This window comes from Bos mutus, chromosome 12 (genome assembly GCF_027580195.1).
Source record: "Bos mutus isolate GX-2022 chromosome 12, NWIPB_WYAK_1.1, whole genome shotgun sequence".
Taxonomy (NCBI): Eukaryota; Metazoa; Chordata; class Mammalia; order Artiodactyla; family Bovidae; genus Bos; species Bos mutus.
This window is the reverse complement of record NC_091628.1, coordinates 19,392,762-19,401,347: the sequence shown is the minus strand read 5'-3', so window position 1 is coordinate 19,401,347 and position 8,586 is coordinate 19,392,762. Positions and strand designations below refer to the sequence as shown.

Below are 8,586 nucleotides of genomic sequence, written 5' to 3'. Positions count from 1 at the left end.
CAGAAGCTCGCCTCAGCGGCTTGGGGGAAACTGAGACGGCTGTCCGCCTGCACCCCACAACCCGGGGTGGGTGGGACGGGCACTTGCGCTGAGACCAAAGCCAGGGCTGTAGCCAAGGGCTCCAGCCAGAGCACAGTCAAAATACTTAACTATTGCCGCCCCCGTCCTCCCCATCTATTTCTTTGCAGGCTTTAGGCTGAACACGAGGGACCCAATTCAAGGTTTCTTTTTAGAGAAAACACCACTGTCCTTTCTTTCCTTTGGAGAGAAAGAACTTAAATACAATTAGCCGCTAGTCTGACTCAGTATTCTGACGTCCAGCCCCCTGTATAGGGACATTGTCTAATAGCAAAGGCGTTAAGCACTTTCAAACGATCAATTACAAGATTACAAATGTGAAAGAATGGCTTCTCCCAAACTCGCAGCCTTGAGGGATGTGAAGCAAGGACAAAAAAAATCACAGAATATCCCCTGGGGTTGAGTTTGTCTGTGCACTGGAAGTCTGTGCTTTGGAAGTAGAATTCCTGGAGAAAAGGGTTGGTGCTTGGGCCCAGTAACTAACACTGCTTACTTAGCTCAATCGCTATAAAAAGCTCCTCCCCACTCCAAAATGTCCAGTTCCTGACCATGCTTAGGTCCCATAAAACCCAGTTTTGTGTGTATCTGTTAAACCCAATTTTGCCTTTGAAGAATATGTTGCCGTCAAATATAGTCACAATCTGAAAGTTGAGAAATATGATTTATTCAGTGGGAATTTTTAGGACTTCAAGCCTGGGAGACAGCATCTCAAGTGACCCTGAAAGAACTGCTGGGGGTGGGGGAGGGTAGGGAGGTCAAGTTATAGAAATTTGCAACAAGGGGCAGGTAGTCTGAACATCAGAAGAATTGTTGTGAATTAAAGAAAACCAAGGAATTTAGTGTTTTCTACATACCAAAAGATGCAAGCGTCTGGGCTCACTGAAAATCATTCTTTTCATATGCATCTCAGCTATCTGGGGCCATATCCTGTTTTTTCTCAATGCTCACCATAGGGAACAGCTGCAGCCCAATGACTGCCCTGCAGCAGGTATTATTTTCCTTCCTGGTTGCCCTGGATGGCTGGAATCACTGATAACTGTGACATCCTTGTTTATTGATATGGCAGGAAATACTCCATTTCTCAAAGAGTTCCTATATTTATGGCATTTTGTCTTCATAAGAACACTGTGGAATGGCTATTGTGATCTGCAACCTATAGATGAGGAAGCAGATGAAGTGATAATTCCAAGACAAAAAACAGGCAGAACTGAGTCTCTGAAGTCATATTCCAGGTACACAGTCTTTCTATAGCAAGGTAACTGTCAGTACGAAAACTGCATCCCAGTCTCCTACTAAATAAGTGTTATTTTAAAAACCCCTGTTTGTATAAACATTTTCAATTACCCTAATATTAAAATGATAAAAGAGTGAAAAGTTATTAATTCATAAATCAGAAATGATCCTTATGTAATTATATGATACTCATGTGTATCTGGTTGGTGGTGGTGATTTAGTCGTTAAGTCATCTCTGACTCTTGCGACCCCATGGACTGTAGCCCACCAAGCTCCTCTGTCCTTGGGATTCTCCAGGCAAGAATATTAGAGTGGGTTGCCATTTCCTTCTCCAGGGGATTTTTCCCACCCAGGAATCGAACCTGGATCTCCTGCATTGCAAGCAGATTCTTTACCAACTGAGCTGTGAGGTAATCTCTCTGGTTAGTGGTAGATATTAATAAATAAACTTCTGGCCAAGTAAATGAACACATTGGTTAAATCTGTGTAGAAATGCTTGATTGTCTTAAAAATTAACTACTATGAAAGCATTGTGTATTAAACTCTCAAGTGTAGAAAAATAGGGAAGGAAGAATAACCTATTTTCCCTCCCATGGTCCTAATTTTGTAAAATAGACAATCAGGCAATCACTACATGTAGTACTACTAGAAAAAGAGAATTACTGTTGGATTAAAACCTGCATACACAGCACCATCTTTCCTGGAAGAGTACAATGTAACTAGATCCCACTGGAGATAGCACTAAGGGATTGTCAAAATGCTTGTCACACTGGAATTTCCTTCTATTGACTGTTTTTCAAATAATAGACTAAGCTTAAGATTGGAATTCTTATGTTAGCATAGCAGTAAGATAGAGTCTTATGTAGGTTGATCTTTCATGAAGAAAAAGTATTTTTACAGGTAGAATTCCTTTCTGGGTTTTTTTTTTTTTAGTATTTTTATTTATATTTACTTTTTGGATTTTCGTTGCTGCATGGGCTTTCTCTCGTTGCAGTTGAATGGGAGCTACTCTCTAGTTGCGGTGTGCAGGCCTGCGGTGGCTTCTCTTGCTGTGGAGCTGGGGCTGTAGGCACACGGGCTCGGTAGTTGTGGTGCATGGGACTAGGTGCCCTGCAGCACGTGCGGTCTTCCCAGACCAGGGCTCAAACCCATGTCTCCTGCATTGGCACGTGGATTCTTAACCGCTGGACCACCGGAGAAGTCCCTAGAGTTTCTAATGTTATGTATTTGAAATATATAAATAGTCTTATTTTTTGTGATTTATTTCATGCTGTTGCTTTTGTCCTGAGCCTTGGCGAAGTTAAAATTCACCAGCATTCCTTACACCTTTCAAGACATGTGATCAGATGTTAGATAACAAAAGGGACAGCACCAAATTTGGTGTACACGAAAGTGTAAACTGTCAAGAGCTGGGAACATCTAACAGTTAAGACTGGAGCAGTTATGTGCAGGCGAGGGGCGCTGGTGAGCCTCCTTGGATATACTGGAACATTTCATTACTATTCTATCCTTCCCTTCCCAACAGCCACCGAAGTCATGAATGCAAGCCCCAACATTCCCCAGCAAGAATTCCTGGCAATACAAGGCACTGACATTGCAAGGTGTAGCAAAAAGAGCAGTGACTTTGGAATCAGTTCTGCATCCAAACTCGAGCTCTGCCATATACAAGTTGTTCAAATTACTAAGCATCTCTAAGCCTCAGTTTTCTCTTCTGTAAAATGGGGGTCACGTTTCACTTGATTGGGAAAATTAGATAATGTACAAAGCAACCAGCATGGTATCTGACATATAAGAGGTGCTTAATAAACAGCTGCTACTGCCATATGGAAGAAGAAAACCATGCCAGTTTTGAATAACAGTTACTTTGGATTTGTGAGCGTCAAGCACAGCAATCTTAAACAGAGGTAAACTACCTATACAGTAGAGGAAAGTAAAGCGTTAGTTGCTCAGTCGTGTCCGACTCTGAGGAAGCTGGCACCATAATTTCTGCTTTTTTACACCCAGTCCAGGATGGCCTTTTAAAGGCACAGATCTTTCTACTGTATCTTCTTCCTTGTGCTTAGGGAAAGGAGAAGAAAAAGAAAAAAAAAATACCACTTAATGAAAGGAAGACTTTGCAGTGTTTTTTAAAGCTTTACAATTTCAGTGAAATTGTTGGAACATCCAAAACATTCCATTAAAAGGAAAAAAAAATCTACCTGTAAACATACATTTATCACCAGAGACAGAAACTTACCTAAGACTTGGGTGAAATTAAAGGAATTAGTCCTTGGTTGGAAGAGAATTCCAGGCTCCATGTATTTCAATTGCACAGTGAAGATGGTTTATTAAATGGAGCAAACACCAAGACCAGTTAGCTTTGGGAGAGAATGAGAGATACTTAAGCAACAGTAAACTTAGCTTGTAGTTGTGCCATTTCTTTAGATGGAAAGATAATTTATAAGAATAAAGTAAAATGTCAGAGGTAATTAAGATGATATTAACATTTATGGGCTTCCCTGGTAGCTCAATTGGTCAAGAATCTGCCTGCAATGCAGGAGACCCCGGTTTGATTCCTGGGTCGGGAAGATCCACTGCAGAGGGGATAAGCTACCCACTCCAATATTCTTCGGCTTCCCTGGTGACTCAGCTAGTAAAAAACCTGCCCGCAATGTGGGAGACCTGGGTTCGATCCCTGGTCAGGAAGACCCTGGAGAAAGGAAAGGCTACCCACTCCAGTATTCTGGCCTAGAGAATTCCATGGACTGTATAGTCCATGGGGTTGTAAAGAGTCAGAAAGTGAGCAACTTTCACTTTATAATTTTATACTCAGGACTGTGCTGGGCACCAAAGGCAATAAATGAGGAATTTCCCGTTGGTTGAAGACACAAGTCTTAAAAGCATGAACTAGTATAGTAATAGTGGCTGCTTAGGAGCCGATGTAAGTGGTGAAAACAAGATCAGAGGAAGGCCTGGAAGCATCATAAAGATTTCAGAGGGGAGGTGGGAGTCCAACAGAACCTTTAAAGATCACAGGATTTGAAGATGAGAAAGAGGAAGAGCATTAGAGGTAAGGAACACTTCAGGGTGGGAATGAACTTCACTGATACTAAGTCAGTGAGGGGCATGGCTTAGTTTGGGGGAAAAAAAAATTCTGAGGCCAAATTGTGGAATCTTCTGATGTCAGAGTTGAACTTCATTCTGTAGGAAACGGGAAGCCGCTGGATAATAGTATATGGCACTAACAAGATGAAAACAGAATTGTAGGAAGACCCATCTGATAACAGGAGCCAAGACCTAAGGTAGAAGAAGTTTCCTTTATTTTAATACTTTTGAGGTTATTGAAAATTATAGATTTTTTAAAAATGCAGTTAGGTACAACTGAGTGACTAAACAACAATAACAATGTATATAAAAGTACAACATATGTTAAAAAAAAAAGGCAAGTACAACATGTGTGCCTAGGTTAAATCCCATTGAACCATTTAATTTCAAATATATTGCTTATTAAAGTTCTCAACTTGTAAATAAAATGGAAGAAGAATTAACCATGACAAATATCCTCCTAAAGTCCTCTGAGGGGAAATTATATGTGTATATATATATATGTATATTTATATGTCAATTCTATATAATTTATCTTACTGTAATGACCTTAACTATATTGTATGACTAATGTTAGTATATTGTAAATATTAATTACACTTTAGAGTATTCCACATTAGAGCTTTAAAAATCATTACTTTGAAGCATAATGCTCTATTTTGATATTTTAATAATGATTACATTCAATTATGTTAATTTTTTATAAATTTAATTCCCATACATGTAGAATTTTTTTCTTGATAAAGAGTTATTTTATGGGGGCCTTAAGAAATGATTCATTCAGGTAAATATTTGCAGTTTTTAAGAGAACTTGATTTGCAGAAACTGTTCAGTTTGGAATTTTTGTGTTGAGTTCATTAATCATCATGTGCTCTAGTTTTCTCTTGAAAATGTCAGTTATAATAAGAAATAGGAAACTACTCTCACTCTGTTCTATGAGACATTTTTAGAATATGTCTTCCACAAATAAGGGTACAATAGCTTTATATTATAGTTTTAAATAACTGGTAGATTTCTATAGTTCCAACACACTTTCTTTATCTCAAGTAAAGGCAGTAGTACATCTCACAGAACTTTGGCTCTGAAGATCTAAATTTATCAGGTACCTACCTATATAGCACTGCATGAGAAATACATGCTTCTGTTTTTTAATGAGTCCAGTTGAGTCTCTCTGATATCAAAGCATGTAGTAATAAATGCCTTGTCAAAAATGTATTTATCTTATTGGTTTCCCTAGTGGCTCAGTGGTAAAGAATCCACCTGTCAATGCAGGAGACAGGGGCTCGAGCCCTGAATCGGAAAGATCCCACATGCCATGGAACAACTAAGCCCGTGTGCCACAACTACTGAGCCTGTGCTCTGGAGCCCGGGAGCCACAGCTGCTGAAGCCCACGTGCTCTAGAGCCTGTGCTCTGCCGCAAGAGAAGCCACCGTAACAAGAAGCCCGTGCACCACAACTAGAGAGAAGCCCACGCAGCAACGAAGACCCAGCATGGCCAAAAATAAACAAATAAAATTATTAAAAAATATATATATACACATATTTATCTTATAATGGTCTTGTTGTTTACAACACTATCCTGGTTGTGGCTAGAATGTGGCCAGGTCTCCAGGAGCTTGCGCTGGATCTAAAGCAGCCCACACTCCTCCCAGTCACGGCAAAAGACACAGACAGTCCAGAAGACGCATGAGACTTGTCAAACAGTAGGAGCCCAGGGTGGGCATTTGGGGAAGGTCACTGACCTCTGGGTTGTGAAATTGAACGGACAGTTTTTTCAGTTCTCATTTGCTTTGGTCTCTTGGCAGTTCTCACTGACTCTTCCTTAAAAAGCCCTCTTTCCCTGGCCTTTAGTAACATCATGTTCACACCCAGTTTTTCTTTTTCCAACTCCTGCTGGGTTGTCCTTTTGTATCCAGAATGTAAGTTCTAGAATCCTTTGAACATTCAGGTTCAGGACACTCTCCAGACTTCAGCTATCACCTAATGACTCTCACGTTCCCTGCCAAGCAGAGATCACAAACCGATAACCCTCAGTCTCATCTTCTTAAGTTTATATACACTTTAGGGAGGTGTGGCCCTTTTTCCTCTTCCACAGTCCTCCTCTCTGCAAGCGTTTGAGTTAGCCCTTGTGTTGCTCAAGGTTCCTTCTGTTCTTCCAGATTCACAGTTCCCACTCCCCCAGTTCCTTGTCTCCCTAACAAATGCCCCTCGCTGGGCCCCACATTCCTCCTCCTTGTCCTCATCCTTCAAGCACAGCACAATTGACACATCCCAGGTTAGGTCTCCAAGATTTTCCAGGCCAATGTCAGATCCCTCTTTTTTTTTAATCAAATTAACTTATTTTTGGCTGCACGGGGTCTTCATTGGGGCACATGGGCTTTCTCTTAGTTGCAGCAAGCAAGCGTTACTCTCCATTGCAGAATGGGGGTTCCTTCACAAGAAAAGCCACCGCGATGAGAACCCCAGCACCGCAACTAGAGAGTAGCCCTCGCAGCAACGAAGACCCAGCATAGCCAACATTTTTAAAAACAAAAATTTTTTAAGTTGTATCACAATATACAAGGATGCATATTTTTAAATATAACATGTCAATCGTAGAAATACATGCTGTCAACTGCTAGTTGGGGATGAAACTTTCCAATCTGTCTTCCTCCTTTCCCCAGGAAGGGGTTATGATGAGGGGTGAGAGCTGAGACACTTGAGAGGCCTTGCCTGGCCTGGAATCCAGAATCTTCTAATCACCAGCAGTGGCACATTTAACAAATCACTTATTCTGGTCTTCAATTTCCTCATATGTAAGACAGAGGTAATCACAGTCCCTATTTCATAAAGTCATTTGAGTGTAAATTAAGGCCATGCCTGGGAAGCACTTGGCTAGTATGGAGAAGCACAGTGCCCAGATGTGTTCAGTTAGCGTTTATCATCATTGTTGTCATCTTTATTATTGCAGATATGAATCTAGACATCTCTGTCTCTTCCTATAATGAAAGTGTTACATATAACCAGGGCCACCTCAGAGTAGGGGAGGCTGACGGGTTTTCTGCACTCTCCCATTGGTGTGCCGATGAACAGTTAACATTCAGCTTTGGGCAAGGATAGGGGGTGGAGAGCCATACTTTATACTCTTTGCCATTTTCCATGTTGTAAATTCTCCCACCATGGCTGATTTCAAGCTGTCAATGTGAGTTCAGTGAACTCACATTGGGAAGAGTTATCAGAATTGGGAAGAGTTATCAGAAGAGTTGGGGAGAGTTATCAGAATCAGTTCTCAAGTCCTATGAGCCTGCTTCAATACACCCAACAGAGAATTTATCATCTTTTCTGCTGCCTCTTCGTTCACTGCTGAAACTAGGATCTGATCCATCTCAGGCAGAGGACTAGACATACCTATCTGATGGGCTCCTGCAGAGGTAAGAGTTTATTTATGCCTGGAAGATAGAGGAAGTCTTCAGATCTGAAACCCAAGCAGGGCTCAGACCCAGCTTACCAGGGTGCTCATAGCAAATGACACTTTCTCATTTGTGATGTTCCCTTTGTCCCTGGGAGATCTTGCGTGTGAGTGTGGGTGTGGCCACAGTCTAGGGTAATATACTGTTGTCTTTGGTCATGTGGCCATAATGCCTTCTTAAGAGCATCAGCACCTTACTTATTTTTTTTCTTTATTATTTACTTTTATTTTTAGCTGTGCTAGGTCTTCATTGTTGCTAGCGGGCTTTTGCTAGTTGTGGCAAGTGGGGGCTATTCTCTAGTAGTGCTGTGTGGGCTTCTCATTGCAGTGGCTTCTCTTCTTGCAGAGCATGGCTCTAGAGTGCAGGCTCAGAAAAGTTTAGTTGCCCCAAGGCATATGGGATCTTCCCAGACCAGGGATTAAACCCATGTCCTCTGCATTGACAGGTGCATTCTTAACCACTGGATCACCAAGAAGTCCCACCTTACCTATTTTTAAGTTGTAGTATTTTGCATTGCACTCTTTCTATTGATACTTAAGATGTTCAGGTAATCATTTTATCATCTTTCCACAGTTTTATAGATACCTTCTGATGGCTGCATAATTCCATTAATACACCTAACTGTTGAGTTTATGAAAGGAAAAAGAACCAGGAGGCAAAAACCAAGAAAAGGAACATAGATGGAAGAAAAAGAAAAAAAAAAGAATCTCAAGAACTGAGTATATTCATAACTCTTGACAA

At 41.0% G+C, this 8,586-nt stretch overlaps 1 long non-coding RNA gene across 1 annotated transcript in view; it reads right to left on the bottom strand.

The window, feature by feature from the left end:
* Positions 1-3,089: 3,089 nt before the first annotated feature.
* LOC138990188 (uncharacterized) overlaps positions 3,090-8,586 on the bottom strand; it is a 30,077-nt gene continuing 24,580 nt past the window's right edge. The window contains exons 4-5 of the long non-coding RNA XR_011466293.1: positions 3,548-3,668; positions 3,090-3,369 (exon numbers count right to left, since the gene is read on the bottom strand). This is a non-coding gene — a long non-coding RNA (uncharacterized lncRNA). The remainder of the gene's footprint in view (positions 3,370-3,547; positions 3,669-8,586) is intronic.